This window comes from Camellia sinensis, chromosome 12 (assembly GCF_055761805.1).
Source record: "Camellia sinensis isolate YWXY chromosome 12, ASM5576180v1, whole genome shotgun sequence".
In the NCBI taxonomy this organism is placed as follows: Eukaryota; Viridiplantae; Streptophyta; class Magnoliopsida; order Ericales; family Theaceae; genus Camellia; species Camellia sinensis.
The window spans coordinates 126,446,024-126,462,166 of NC_138972.1; positions in this window are offsets into that span (position 1 = coordinate 126,446,024).

Genomic DNA, 16,143 nt, shown 5'->3' on the forward strand with positions numbered 1-16,143 from the left:
GATAGTTGGGTGGGGCATAACCTAGTCTGCCTAAGAAATTCACAGATCAATGGTTGGACGGGGAACCGTAGTCCGGTTTCTATTATGGATTGAAGGGTAAAAGGGACGAAGCCTTCTTTTTCCCACGGAATAACGTCTTTTTCGGCCAACATCAGATGAACATCATCAGGAATATGGTAATCTTTCCTAAATTCGGCCATGCCACCAGGTGTCTCAACTAAATACCTATACTTACCCATCTGATGTATAATTTACTTATAATTTATATCGGTGCAAAAATCGTGCTCAGTAGCTCGGTTGAGCGCACGCAGGAGTGCCTGGGTAACCTAAGTCTGCAAAGTAGAAAACAGAGGGGGTTAAAGCACTGATCGTTGGACCGTGCTACAATTCAAAAGCAAGGTATAAAAGCCCTACTTCGGTCTCATAAACTGGTTCTACCTCGGTTCATCAAGAGGTTTGGTAGCTCAGTTTGAGCAGGTTACTCGTCAGACCGGTTTATTGTCTAGGGGCAGCCTTCTGAGTTCGGTCTAAAAAACTAAGAAAGCTGGCTTAGCCCCCAAGGCCTAAAACGGTTGTGGTGTGAATAAAGTTGCTTCGGTTAAGCCTCTAGGGGCAGCTTTCTGAGTTCGGTTTAGAAACTAAGAAAGCTGGCTTGGCCCCAAAAGCTTAGTTCGGTTGAAAACTGAGGTTCCTAGTTTGATGTGTTCAAAACTCGGTGATCTTATTTCGGCTAAAATGAATCAGGCGTTGGTGACTCTTTGAGACTTTCAAGTTCTAGTTCGGTTATTGACTGCAGTGATCTACCTGTTTAAAGCAAACAGGATCCTAGTTCGGTTGCTATGTGATTTTGGATCTAAGACTGGTTTTCTACATAATAGTTCATACACACTTGAAGTTCTACTGGTTTTTTCATAAAAGTGCAGAAGCAAAAACAAAAACATATAAGTATGTTTTGCAAAAACATGGAAAGCAAGATGCGAAAAGCAAAACAGAGAGAGGAGAATGGATTTACTTACCAGATTGAAGAAAAGGAGACTAGAGATGAAAGAGTGGAAACAAAAGCAGTCTTCAGAAGCAACGGAAGAACAGTAAAAACACAGAGAGAGAAGATGAAGAATGGAAGGTGAATGATTCAAGAAAAAGAATGGTTATTTTGTGAAAGAGGAGAGAGAAAAAAGCGGCAAAAAGGGGCGGGACTGTTCAAAAAGTTCGAAGTACGAAGGCGGCGTGATAACAACTCACAGCCTATCAGAGCCCGCCACGTGGCAAGGGAATGGGAAGCGGTACAGTCGTAATTGAAGAGACGTTTTGGCCGGATAAAGCAGCGCTCGGAGTAGAACTAGCTCGGCTGGATACGCTGAAGGGTTTTTATCTCGGCTGGAAAGACTTGTAGAACTTCAGCTCGGTTGAAGGATTTGTAATCTCAGTCATGCTGTGCAGATGAAATTAAGGGGCAATTGAGAGGGTAATTTTTGGGAAAGAATTGGGCCGAGCTGTGAATTGGGCCCTGCGGCCCAAAGTGTGAAGGAATCGGTAAGAAGCCATAGTGATATTTCGGCCCAGTAAAGGCATAGATACTCCGGTCCAGGAGAAGTGTAATTATTCCTGCCCAGGAGAGGTGTGGTTACTCCGGTTCAAGAATGTGTAAAGCAACTCCAGTCCGATGGCAATTTGAAGTAAGTCCGGCCTTACATTTAGTCCGGTCGTGTCATAATTTGGTTAGGTCGGTCAGAACTTGCTACTTGGAAGTTTGATCTAAACACACCATGGTTGAACAGGGGAAAGCCGAGATAAGGAGTTGGAGGAGAAGACCGAGCTAAGGACAGTTCGGCCTTCTCTGTGGCTCTGCATAGCCAAGCTTATTTCGGTCATATAGTAGTTCGGCCATGTTGAAAACCATCCCACTTGGTTTAAGCAGTGGGGGAGGGTGTAAAAGGATAAGCATTATCCTTAGGAGTATGAATCCTAGGAGGACTCTGCATGGAGAAATACAAGTCCTACTAGGATTGTGCCACAGGAAACTTATAAAAGCTCACAAACATCACCTTGGAGGAGGTAATTGAACACAATTTTTTCTGAGAACATAGAGCTTTGTCTATTTGTCAAGTTTTCTGACTTAGGCATCGGAGAGATTTTCGGCACACACCCGCCGGCTAGCTCACGTTTGTGTTTTCAGGTGACAAAGCAACATCGTACGGAGGAGCGTGGACTTGGTCAACAGGATTTTACGAGGAGAATTATTTCCTCCCCGTACACCTTTTATTATTTTACTACTGTTAATAAAAATAAAAAATAAAAACTTGATCAATTTTCCACATCCCTCTTGGATGTTTTGGTGGACATGGAGATTAAGGTCTCTTTAAGTTGCTTATTCTCTCTCTCTCTCGCTCCTCTCTCCTCTGTCGTCTCACGACCACCATCTTCCTTAAATCTTTGTGCTATTACATTTTGGATTTCTGAGTTTTTCAATTTCTGGATTTCATAGCTTTTGATGAAAACACATGAATATATAAACAAAACTGTACGGGGAAGAAATAATTCTCCTCGTATAATCCTGTTGACCAAGTCCACGCTCCTCCGTACGACGTCGCTTTGTCACCTGAAAATATAAACGTGAGCTAGCCGGCGGGTGTGTGCCGGAAACCTCTCCGACGCCTAAGTCAGTAAACTTGACAAATAGACAAAGCTCTATGTTTTCAGAAAGAAAAATTGTGTGTTGTGTTCTGTTACCTCCTCCAAGGTGATGTTTGTGAGCTTTTTATAAGTTTCGTGTGGCACAATCCTAGTAGGACTCTTATTCCTCCATGCAGAGTCCTCCTAGGATTCATACTCCTAAGGATAATACTTATCCTTTTACACCCCCTCCCCCACTGCTTAAACCAAGTGGGATGGTTTTTACTTTGGTCGAACTACGATATGACCGAAATAAGCTTGGCTATGCACAGCCACTGACTAGGCCAAACTATTCTTTGTTCGGTTCTGCTTACTCCTCATCTCGGTTCTCCTCTGCTCAACCCATAACACGACTGGACCGAACTAACAAATTGCGACCGGCACAACTCCAAGACCGAGCTACCGAGTAGCAGTGTTTTGGCCGTTCTAACCTCAATACGTCTCAACCGGACTATTACTGGGACCGACCTAACTCCAAGTTGCCCGGACCGGAGTAGCTTTACATCTTATTGCACCGAAGTAATTTTACCTCACCTGGGCCAGAGTAACTTTTACATTTCTATTGGGCTTTTCTATCCTGTCCTTCGTACTTTGGGCCATAAAGTCCATCTCACAGCTCGGCCCAATTTTCCCCAAAAATTACCCTCTCAATTGCCCCTTAATTCCATCTGCAGAGCATGATTGGGATTACCAGTATATCAGCCGAGCGGGAGTTTTTAAGCTTTTCCAGCCGAGCTAAAAACCCTTTAACCTCTCCAGCCGAACTAAAAACTCTTAAGACTTTTAAGCCGAGCTAATTTTTACTCCGGGCTCCATTTTGTTCGGTCAAAACGTCTCTTCAATCACGACTGTAACGCTTCCCTTTCCAATGACACGTGGCAGGTTCTGATAGGCTGGGAGCAGCTGTCACGCCGCCCTCGTAGTATGAAAAATTTGAACAGTCCCGCCCTTTCGTCCATTAACCAAAATAACCCTTTTATTTTTTGAATCACTTTCTCCACTATTCTTTCGTCTTCTCTCTCTGTGCCTTTGTTTCTTTCATTATCAAGCTCGTGTTCTTCATTTGCTGATACTGTTGCCGACTCCAGTCCTCTTTTATTCCATCTGGTAAGCAAATCCATCTCCCTTCCATGTTTTACCTTCGTATCTGTTCAATGCATTATGTTTAGTGTGTTTTTGCAAAACATTTCTTCCATTTTTGCTACGCTTCTGTACTTTCATGAAAAAACAATAGCAAAACTCATGCGCGTATGAACTTCTGTAGAAAACTAGTCTTAGATCCAAAATAATGTAGCGACCGAACTAGGGTACTGTTTATCCTACATAGGTAGATCACTTTAGTCAATAACCGAACTGGAACTTGTAGGGATGGTAGCAGCTTCAACAAATAACCTTCTGATTCACCTTAACCGAAATAAGATCACTGAACGAAGTTTGAACATTTTAGACTAGGAACCACGATCATCAACCGAGCTAAGCCTTTGGGGCTAAGCCAGCTTTCTTAGTTTCTAAACCAAACTCAGAAAGCTCCCCCTAGTGGCTTAACCGAAGTAAAAAAATCCACTGTTCAAACTGAGATAACAAACCTTAAAAGAAAAGCCGATCTTGCGTACCCTAAGTTCAAACCGAACTACCAAGTATTTTGCCAAACCGAGACAGAACCTGCCCACAAAGCCGAAGTAGGGCTCATTTACCTTGCTTTTAATTTGTAGCACGGTCCAATGATCTGTGCTTAACCCCTTTGTTTTCTACTTTGCAGACTTAGGTTACCCAGGCACTCCTGCGCGCGCTCAACCGAGCTACTGAGCACAATTTTTGCACCGATATAACTTATTCGTAAATTATACAACAAATGGGTAAGTATAGGTATCTAGTAGAGACCCCTGGTGGCATGGCTGAATTCAGGAAGGACTATAGCATACCTGATGATGTCCACTTGACTTTAGCCAAAAAAGATGTCATCCCATGGGATAATGAAGGCTTTGTCCCCTTCACCCTTTTATCCATTATAGAAACCGGACTACGGTTTCCGGTCCAACCATTGATCTGTGAATTTCTTAGGCAGACTAGATTATGCCCTACCCAACTGTCCATCAATTCATACCGCATCATTATGGGAATAGCCGCACTGAACCACCAAACCGGACTAAACCTTGGCCTGGCCAAAATCTTCCATCAATACTCCATCGGCTCAAAAGAGGATGGGTGGGTCTATTACCTTAGGATTCGCCGCCACCGAGAGAAGATAGTTAAATATACACCGAACAAAGACCTTAATGACGACGATTTTTTCTGGGTCTCTGGGAACTTTGAGGATTTCAAGCCCAAATTCCTGGCCGACCTATAAATTGGAAAAAGGGAGAGCCTGGTAATCTGAATTTGATCTTCTTCCTTGTATTTTTATTTCGATTTTTTTAGTCTATCAACCGAACTAACAGTTCTTCTTTCGCAGATTTCGCCCACCTCCATTCCTTATATAGCTATCCCAACCTTGCGATTTTGCGAGCCGCACTTCGGTTTAAAGAAAGGAGTTGGGCTAAGCTTCTAAACTTTGAGCCGACTTACCGGTACAACGGTCGCCGAAAAGCAAGAGTAACTGACTTTCTTCTCGAAGACGCCCCAGAGCCGGACCTAAACTTGCCGCAAATAAGATTAATTCCTTTAACTGCTGAAGAGGAAATGGCCAAGAAGAACAGACTAAGGGCGCTTCTGACCGAGACAAGCAGGCCCGAAGTACCGTCACCCAGCCAAACACAGCCTGCCGTTGTGGCCCTCCCCTCTCAACAGTCGTCTTCATCGCCCTGAACCAAACTCGCACGAACCACCGAGTCAGAACCAAGTTTGGTTGACGAAGATGAGACTGTTGTTCCACCGATCCTGCCACCGAGCCCCCAACCGGAGCCCAACAACCGAACTAGCACCGGTTGGGCACCAAAACTTACATTCAACAACCGAGATGTCCTAGATGCTGATTCGGTTGTTGCCGAAAAAGATCACCAGTTGGCCTTTAGTCTGGCCAAGAGTGTGTGCCTCCCCAAGGATATGGAGCACCACCAAAAGCAGCTAAACACAGAATTAAAGTCCATTCGGTCTGCAACGAAGTCCATGATCCTGGTAAGTAGCTCTGTCCGTTTTTCTGTCTAGTTTTTTAAACTTTTACTTCGGCTCATTTGAAGTCCTTGTTTTGCTAGGCAATTCAAAAAAACTACAACACTCACAAGAAAGTGCTGGAACTCAGAAAAACTACAAGGGACGCTGTGGCAGAAGCCGAAAAGAAGTCGGCCGAGGTAGAAGACATCAAGAAGCAAATGGCCGAGCTGCAAGCTGAGAACAGCAGGCTGACCGGACTAGTTAGTTCGGCAGAGGCAGAAAGGCAGAAGACTGCCATAGCTCTGAAGGACAAATACCTGCGCGAGCTGGTGAAGCTCGAAAGAAAGAAAGATGCCGAAATAAAGGAGAGCGCAAAGGAAGCCGACAAACAAGGCTTCAAGAAGGCAGAAGATGCTTATGCCAAGCAATGTAATGCTGCTAAGGAGCTGTTCTTCAAGTGTGGCTGGAGGGCGACTGTTGAGAAGCTCGGTCATGATCAACAGACTGAGGTCTTCAACTCTCCAGCCTACTTCATACCGAATTCCCTTTCGGAGTATGCGGATGCCATGCAACAGCAGTTCCTTGAAGGCTCAGATTCTGATGAAGATTCCTCTTCTGAGGATACTCTAGTTGTTAGTGTGGACCAGACAGTTCGGTTGGAGCCCCCGGTGGAAGACCTGACTATTGATCTTCCAGGTGAAACCGTGGTTCCAGCCGAAACCACTCTTCCAACCGTGAGTGAGCTCCCTTCTGAAGCCGGTCTTCATGTTGATGCTGATGCAGTTTTTGATGCCGATATTGAAGAACTTTTCTCTTGATTATGTACTTTTTCTTTTTCTGTTGCTTTTTTATCTTTGTAACCAAACTGTACCCCTTCTTTGTAATGGCTTTTCAATGAATGAAAAATTTTGCTTGAACTGTTATTCCGGTTTTGATTCGTATGCTTGTATTTGTAATGCCCTCTATTATTTCAACTGCTATTTTGGTTTTAGGTGGTCAACCTATGCTCACTAGCCAACCACTCCTTAGCCAATATAATCACTTCGGGTGAGGAGTATACGGAGTTGGTTTATCCAGCCAACCGTTTCTTCAGCCATGCCCTTACTTCGGCTGAAGAGTAACAAGAGTTGGTTCATTCCAGCCAACCACTCTTCAGCCATTCCCTTACTTCGGCTGAAGAGTAAAGAGAGTTGGTTTTTTCCAGCCAACCATTCTTCAGCCATTCCCTTACTTCGGCTGATGAGTAAAGAAAGTTGGTTTTTTCCAGCCAACCATTCTTCAGCCATTCCCTTACTTTGGCTGAAGAGTAAAGAAAGTTGATTTTTTCCAGCCAACCATTCTTCAGCCATTCCCTTACTTTGGCTGAAGAGTAAAGAAAGTTGGTTTTTTCCAGCCAACCATTCTTCAGCCATTCCCTTACTTTGGCTGAAGAGTAAAGAAAGTTGGTTTATTCCAGCCAACCTCTAAGTTAGTTTTTCCGGCTAACTTAGAATAATATTTGGTTATTCCGACCAAATGGCCTGCAGCCTAGATCCTTATCTTGGTCTTAGGAAGGGTGTTGGTTTATTCCAGCCAACCTCTAAGTTAGTTTTTTCAGCTAACTTAGAATAATAGTTGGTTATTCCGACCAAATGTCCTGCAGCCTGGATCCTTATCCTGGGCTTAGGAAGGGTGTTGGTTTATTCTAGCCAACCTCTAAGTTAGTTTTTCCAGCTTAACTTAGAATAAAATGCTTGTAATGTACCTAATCTTTACTAAAGCTAATCTTGACAAAGAACAACTTGTGCTGAAAAGAATTGCTTGTTTTATTGAAGAAAGAAAAAATTACATATGTTTGAAAAAGAAAAGCTAAAAGTAAAATATCTTGAGATTGGCCGTGTTCCATGGCCTAGGGATTGCCTTGCCATCCTTGTCCTCTAGGTGGTATGCCCCTTTGCCTGCTAACCTAACCACCTTGTAAGGACCTTCCCAGTTTGGCCCTAACTTGCCGTCTCCTGGTGTCAAGGTGTTCCCCATTACTTTGCGCAGTACCCAATCCCCAATCTTGAATTGTCTTGGATGCACCTTTTTGTTGTATTTTCTAATTAACTCTCGTTGGTATGAGGCGATGTGAACCAGTGCTCTTTCTCTTCTTTCTTCCGTAAGGTCAAGTTCCAATGTTATGGCTTCTCCATTTAAGTCTAGATCAAAATTTTCGCTTCGAATTGTGGGGAGGCCAACTTCCAGTGAGATTACTGCTTCCATTCCATAGGCTAAGGAGAATGGTGTCTCTCCTGTTGATCGTCGAGGTGTGGTGCGGTAAGCCCATAAAACATGAGGAAGTTCGTCCGCCCATTTGCCTTTTGCCTTCTCTAGTCTTTTCTTAAGTCCATCCAAGACGACTTTATTTGATGCTTCTGCTTGGCCATTCGCTTGAGGATATGCCGGTGTAGAATTGTAGAACTCTATCTTGTACTCTTCACAAAAGCTTCTGAAGATTCTGCCGTCGAACTGAGTACCATTGTCTGAGATCAGTGCTTTTGGTATGCCAAACCGAGTGATGATATTCTGCCAAACGAACTTCTTCACATCTTTTTCTTTGATTGATGCCAACGTTTCTGCCTCCACCCACTTTGTGAAGTAGTCTGTTGCTGCGAGAAAGAATTTTCTGTTGCCGGGTGCTTTTAGAAGTGGTCCTACTATGTCCAAGCCCCACATTGCGAAAAGCCATGGGCTAGTTAATGGTAGGAGTTCTCTTGCTGGTTGATGTATTTGGTGTGCGAATTTTTGGCATTTGTCGCACTTCTTCACATATTTCTCTGAGTCTGCTTGCATATATGGCCACTAATAACCTTGTGAAATGGCCCTGTAAGCTAGCGACCTTCCCCCTTGATGGCTTCCGCACACTCCTTCGTGTATTTCGAACAAGAATGCTTCTACTTTGCTGGGATGAACGCACTTTAGGTAAGGCCCTGAGAATGACTTCTTGTATAATGCCAGAGATGGAGATAGCCAAAATCGCTGCGACTTCGCCCTTATTCTGTTGGCTTCTTTTTTTTTCTTTTGGTAGGATGCCGTCTTTTAGGAACAGGATGATGAGATCCATCCAAGAGGGGCCTAATTCTGCGCAACATACTTCTTCTGCTTCGGGATCTTCTATGCTTGGTCTTGGTAAATAGTCGATCAGTAGTGGATGAGGTATGGAGGAATCTGCCATTGAGGCGAAGCCTGCTAGTTCGTCTGCTCTGCTGTTTTCCTCCCTGCCGATTTGCTCTATCCTTACTACTTCAAATTTCTTGATTTCTGTTCTGACCAACTCTTGGTACTTGGCCATCCTGTCATCCTTTGCTTCATAGTCGCTAGAAATTTGATTTACCACCAGTTGTGAATCGCTGTAAACCATTAGTTCGGTGGCCTTCATGTAGTGTGCTGACTTGAGTCCTGCGAGAAGCGCCTCATACTCCGCTTCATTGTTGGATGCTGGGAAGCCAAGGTTGATTGCTTGTTCTACAACCAGGCCGTCTGGAGAGATGAGGACTATGCCAAGTCCTGCACCATGCCGATTGGATGCTCCATCCACAAAGAGCTTCCACCTCTCTCCAACGAATAACTTCCAGCAAGTGGAGGGGTCAGATGATGTCGTGGGGTCAAGGATGGTGTTTTGTTCGAGGTCCATGTTTGCTGTCTGCCCTTCGTCATCTAATTGTACTGTTGGTGAATCTTTGTTTGTTTCTTCCTTGTTGTCCTTGGTCTGGTCTGCCTTGGAGTCTGACTGAGTGCTAACTGCTAGGGGTTGCGCTATTCCGGCGTCAACTTCCATCCCTAGTTCGGTCGTGTCAGTTAGGTCGACTGGGCAGATATGATGACTACCAGGAGTGAATTCTGCGACGAAGTCTGCCAAAGACTGGGCCTTTACTGCGGTTCTGGGTTGGAACTTGATGTCGAATTGTCCCAACTCTACTGCCCACTTTAAGATTCGCCCAGAAAAGTTCGCCCTCTCAAACAAAGCTTTTAGTGGAAAAGCTGTGAGAACGACTATAGTGTGGGCATGAAAGTAGTGTGCCAATTTTCTGGATGCCATCATTAATGCTAATGCTAGTTTCTCCAAGGGCAAGTACCTTGTTTCGGCTCCCAACAATGTCTTGCTGACATAAAAGATGGGCAAGTGTTGTATTCCTTCTGCACGAACCAACACTGCGCTAACTGCGTGCTGAGAGACTGCCAGGTACAAAAAGAGTTCTTCACCGGGTACTAGAGTAACAAGTAGTGGTGGGGAAGACATGTACTCTTTCAAGCTTTCCAGAGCTCGGTCGCATTCTTCATCCCACTCAAACTTGGCTTTTAAAGCTTGAAAGAATGGTCGTAATCTGTCTGATGACCTGCTTATGAACCGATTGAGCGCAGCTGCCATGCCGGTAAGATGCTGCACTTCTTTGACTGAGTTTGGTCTCTCCAACTCCTGGATTGCCTTGATTTGAGTGGGGTCTGCTTCTATACCTCGGTTGGTCACGAGGAAGCCCAGGAATTTGCCAGATCCTTCTCCGAATGCACACTTGGACGCATTGAGGCGTAACTTGTGCTTCTTCAGGATCTCAAACATCTCGCCTAGGTCTTTAAGATGGTCATTCTCATCCTTGCTTTTGACCACCATGTCGTCGATGTAAGCTTCCATTGTTTTGCCTAACAATGGTTCAAACATCTTGGTGACCATCCGTTGGAATGTTGCCCCTGCGTTTTTCAGGCCAAAGGGCATGACCTTGTAGCAATACAATCCCCTTGGTGTTGTAAAGGATGTGACCTCCTGGTCTGGTTCATGCATGGCGATTTGGTGGTAGCCTCTGTATGCATCCAGAAAGCTGAGTCGATTGTGCCCTGCCGTCAAGTCCACCAGTTGATCTATCCTTGGTAGAGGAAAGCTATCTTTTGGGCAGGCCTTGTTGACAGTTTTGTAGTCGACGCAGACACGCCATTTACCATTCTTTTTTAGCACTACGACTGTGTTGGAGATCCATCTTGGGTAGTGCACTTCTCTAATTGCTCCTGCCTCCAGCAGGTTGCCTACTTCTTCTGCCACTATTTCGGCGTGGTGGAGTGCCGATCAGCGTGTGCGCTGAATGACTGGTCTGGCGGATTGGTGGACGTTGAGTTGGTGACTGATGAAGTTTGGATCAATGCCTGGCATGTCGTAGGGCGTCCAGGCAAACACTTCGATGTTAGAGGTCAAGAATTCCAAGACCTCTAATCTCTCAGCGCTGGACAACGACGAGCCAAGCAAGAAGAACTTATCCGGGTTCTTCTCATCTATTTTTACCTCCACCAAGTCCTCTACCGCTTTTTGATCAGCCTCTTTGCCGACGTCTGCGAATAGCTCATTACTTTCTGGTTTTTCCACCGAATGAACGTACCCTTTGGTAGCGCGGCTGCCATTCACCGTGGCGAAACATTGTTTTGACATGATTTGATCCCCATAGACTTCTTCAATTATACCGGTGTCGTTGGGGAACCGCATTACTTGGTGGTAGGATGACGCCACCGATCGCATGGTATGCAGCCATGTTCTGCCCAAAATGATGTTGTAAGTGGAGGGGACTTTCAATACCCAGAACTCCACTTGTTTTGTTACGGTTCCTGCTCTGACCGGAAGAATTATCTTACCAACGGGCCATTCTGGCATGGAGTTGAACCCAATCAGGAGAGAGACGGCAGGCGCCAAGTCTTTGTCTTGCAGCTTTAACTGTTTGAATGTTTCGTAGTACATGATCTCACATGAACTACCCTGATCAATCAGAATCCGCTTGACGTCAAAATCCTTGACTCGGAGAGTGACGACCAGGGCATCATTATGGGGGCAGTATATTCGGTCTAAGTCTTTATCTGAGAAAGACATGACGTTTGTTGCCTCTGTCTTCCCCTTCTTAAAGGCAGGTTGGGCACTTTGTACTTCTTTAAAGTGTTCAGCCTTTTTGATTGATCCCTTGAGCTCGCATACACGCTCAGGTTCAAAGATTCCATGTATCACATTGATAATGCCTTGAGGTGGGGCGTCGATTGGCATTCCATTAGGGTTGTTATGATCTTGGGCGACTGGCTGTGTCCCTCCTTCAATGTATTTGTCCAAGTGACCAGCTGCTACCAACTCTTCCAAGTGCTGTCTCAACGGCATGCAATTCTCAGTTCGGTGCCCCTTTTCTTTGTGGAAGGTGCACCGTGATCTCTCGTCGTAGTCTTTCTGAGCTTCACCTAGCTTGGCTGGCCACTTGACAAAAGGCTCATCCCTTATTTCGCTCAGGATCCGATATATCGGTTTTTTGAACACCGTTGTTATGGCAGTGCGGATTCTCAACCATCTTTTGTCTGGGTCTTCTCCGTTATCTCGTCTGCCACGACCGTTTCTATTCTACCGATCTACCACGTTGACCTTTGCTGAGGTTTTCTTTTCTGGTACTGCGGTCATACTAGATTTTGCCTTGGCACGCGCGCCATCCTCTTCTACCTTGATGTGCTGATGCACTCTTTCCATCAGGGCCTCCATGGTGAGGGGTGGCGTCATGGTAATCGAGTCCCTTAGTCTGTTCCCGACTGGAAGGCCTCTTTTATACTAGGCAATGGCAAGATTGGTGGGACAGTCTCCAATCTGGTTGAATGTCTCCCAGTAGCGACTGTTGTAGGATCTAAGGGTCTCTTTATCCCCCATGTCGATGGAGAGTAACTGGTCTATCTCCACCGGTGTCTTAGTATTTGTTCGGAACCTCGTTACCAATGCTTCTGCCAATTGAGCCCAGGAGGCTATGCTGCCCTCTGGAAGCTTTTCGAACCATATCAAGCCTAGGTCGCCAAGGCTTGATGGGAAGAGTATGCACATTAAGGCCTCGTTTCGCCTGTATACGGCCATGACTTGGCAAAAGTGGCTCAAGTGTGAATACGGGTCCGTCTTCCCTTCATATGTAGTGAATTTCGGTTGAAGGAAGCCTGATGGTAGGGGCGCGTTTTCGATTACTGGAACAAACGGCGAAGTCTGTAGTCTTGCCAATGCTTTGTCCGTTGGTTCGTAGGCCGGTCGCGGTACTGGCATTCCAACCTCGACGCTTCCATGCGTCTGAGGAGCCAACCCCTGTAAGGCTGAAACTCTATGTGGATCCCTTGCCCTGGCATCCTCCTTGCATCGTGCTTTCTCTTCGAGCACGGTTCGTAAGTCGGATGATCTGGGTAATTCTGTCTGTCTAGATTTGGTTTGGTGCGAATGTGAAGGCCAATATGTGCTTCCTTCAGTGTATGATCTCTCAGATCTCGTCCTCTCAGACCTGGAATGACGAGTTTTGGAAGACCAGGATTGAGTGTCGCCTGTCCTGAGGCTTCTGCTCTCTCCTTGCGAGGGTGTAGTATTCCTACTACGATTTTCTGAGTGGCGAGGGGGCGTCTTGTTTTTGCGCCCCTCTCCTGTCGCCACTTCTTTTTTCTTCATCTGGCGCTTCAAGGCTTCCATGTCTGCCGCCATCTTCTTTATCAATTCATCTTACTCTTTCACGCGATCTTCCAGAGTTTGAGGGTCAATCCTCCGTCTTTGTCTGTCGGGACTTTGAGAATGGGATTGACGGGGGCTGTGAGTCCGTCTCCCCCTAGCATCCCTCCTAGAGGTATGTCTTTGGGGCTCCAAGTTCGCCATGGGAGGGACAGAAGGTAATCCTTCATGCCTTGCGCCCCCCTCTGGAGTTAGTCCGTCGACGGCAGACTGTGGCAAGTCTTCAATGTGTGCCATTGAATGAGAAAAGGAGAAGCTTAGTCAAGAGGTTTTTGTTCTTGTCTGTTCTTCCCACAGACGGCGCCAATTGTACGGGGAAGAAATAATTCTCCTCGTATAATCCTGTTGACCAAGTCCACGCTCCTCCGTACGACGTCGCTTTGTCACCTGAAAATATAAACGTGAGCTAGCCGGCGGGTGTGTGCCGGAAACCTCTCCGATGCCTATGTCAGTAAACTTGACAAATAGACAAAGCTCTATGTTTTCAGAAAGCAAAATTGTGTGTTGTGTTCTGTTACCTCCTCCAAGGTGATGTTTGTGAGCGTTTTATAAGTTTCGTGTGGCACAATCCTAGTAGGACTCTTATTCCTCCATGGAGAGTCCTCCTAGGATTCATACTCCTAAGGATAATGCTTATCCTTTTACACCCCCCCCCCACTGCTTAAACCAAGTGGGATGGTTTTTACTTTGGCCGAACTACGATATGACCGAAATAAGCTTGGCTATGCAGAGCCACTGACTAGGCCGAACTATTCTTAGTTCGGTTCTGCTTTTACTCCTCATCTCGGTTCTCCTCTGCTCAACCCATAACACGACTGGACCGAACTAACAAATTGCGACCGGCACAACTCCAAGACCGAGCTACCGAGTAGCAGTGTTTTGGCCGTTCTAACCTCAATACGTCTCAACCGGACTATTACTGGGACCGACCTAACTCCAAGTTGCCCGGACCGGAGTAGCTTTACATCTTATTGCACCGAAGTAATTTTACCTCACCTGGGCCGGAGTAACTTTTACATTTCTATTGGGCCTTTCTATCCTGTCCTTCGTACTTTGGGCCATAAAGTCCATCTCACAGCTCGGCCTAATTTTTCCCAAAAATTACCCTCTCAAAAACATATAATATTCAACGAACAGGACAATAAAGAAAAGGATCATGCAACACGAAAGGAAATTTCAATGCATTACACATTATTACACATTACGCAATTATTTCAAAACCTAAAACAAAATTTTGTAAAAGAATCATATCAATAATAGTAATTTTTCAATAAAAAATAATCATATAACTCAAATTCCAAGTCAAAAAAGTGTCCGGAAAATTTTTTCGACTCTAAACCCTCCAAACCAAACCTCAACACGATACAAGAAATTTAAGATTCAAACATTGCACTAGTGAATAAAACATAATATTCGACAAACAGTACCAACAAAGAAAAGATCATACAAAACAACATGAAAGGAAATTTTGCTGAATTACACAATCATTAATAACCCTAAAACAAACACTTATAAAAGAATTAGATCAATAATAACAATTATTATTTAAAAAATAATCGTATAACTCAAATTCCAAGCCAAAATTCAGACAATACCCAGAAGATTTTTACAACTCTAATGGTCTCATTTGGAAAGTTGGCTATTTTAATTAGTTTTTTTTTACTATTTTAGCATGACTAACAAAACTGTGTTTTGAAAGATAGTTTTTTTTTTTTTTAATATATAATTGATTTGATGGTTGTGAGAGAAAAAATGAAATAAAAGAGTTTTTTTTGATAAATCTACTTTCTAAGAGCTTTATTCCATCAAACCCATATTCTTTTTTACTATTCCATTAGGTCCTATTTGAGATAAGAAGATCAAAATACTTTTTTCATCTACTTATGTTCCATTTAGTTCATATTATTTTCTTATGTTTCAATAAGTCCGATGGGTGACATAATTACCAAAATACTCCTAATGTGAATGTTCACACCGTCAATGTGAATGCTCATATCATCAATGTGTAGGGGCCCAGCCCATGTCGATCCTCGTGGGTGCCCGAAAAAATTTGAGTCGGGTCGGGACGGGCCCGGTCTGTTGACAATGTGAATATTCACATTGACATGTTAACATTCACATTAATAGGAGTGTAAAATTGGCCCGCGTCCCGTGGCGGCGTGAAACCCGCCCGCGGCCCATGGGTAGCCTGGGGCAGGCCTGACCCGGCCCGTTGACAATGTGAATATTCACATTGACATGTTAACATTCACATTGATAAGAGTACAAAATTGGCCCGCGGCCCATGGGCGGCCAAAACCCCGCCCAGGACCCGGGGCGGGTCCGGCCCATTGACAATGTGAATACTCACATTGATATGTTAACATTCACATTGATAGGAATGTAAAATTAGCCCGCGCCTCGTGGCTCCCTGAAACCCGCCCACGACCCTTAAGCGGCCCGGGGTGGGCCCGGCCCGACCTATTGACAATGTGAATATTCACATTGATAAGAATATAAAATTGGCCAACGGACCAGGGCGGCCTCGATCCGACCCGTTGACAACGTGAATATGCACATTGGCATGTTAACATTCACATTGATAAGAGTGTAAAATTGGCCCGCAGCCCGTGGGTAGCCCGAAACCCGACCACAGTCCGAGGCGAGCTTGGCCCGACCCATAACAATGTGAATATTCACATTGACATGTTAATATTAACATTGATAGGAGTGTAAAATTTGCCCGCTGCCCGAAGCTTGTCCGCGGCCCGGGATAGGCCTGACCCAGCTCGTTAACGATGTGAATATTCACATTGACATGTTAACATGTACATTGATAGGAATGTAGAATTGGCTCGCGGCCCGTAGGCTGCCGGAAGCCCGCCCACGGCTCGGGGCAGGCT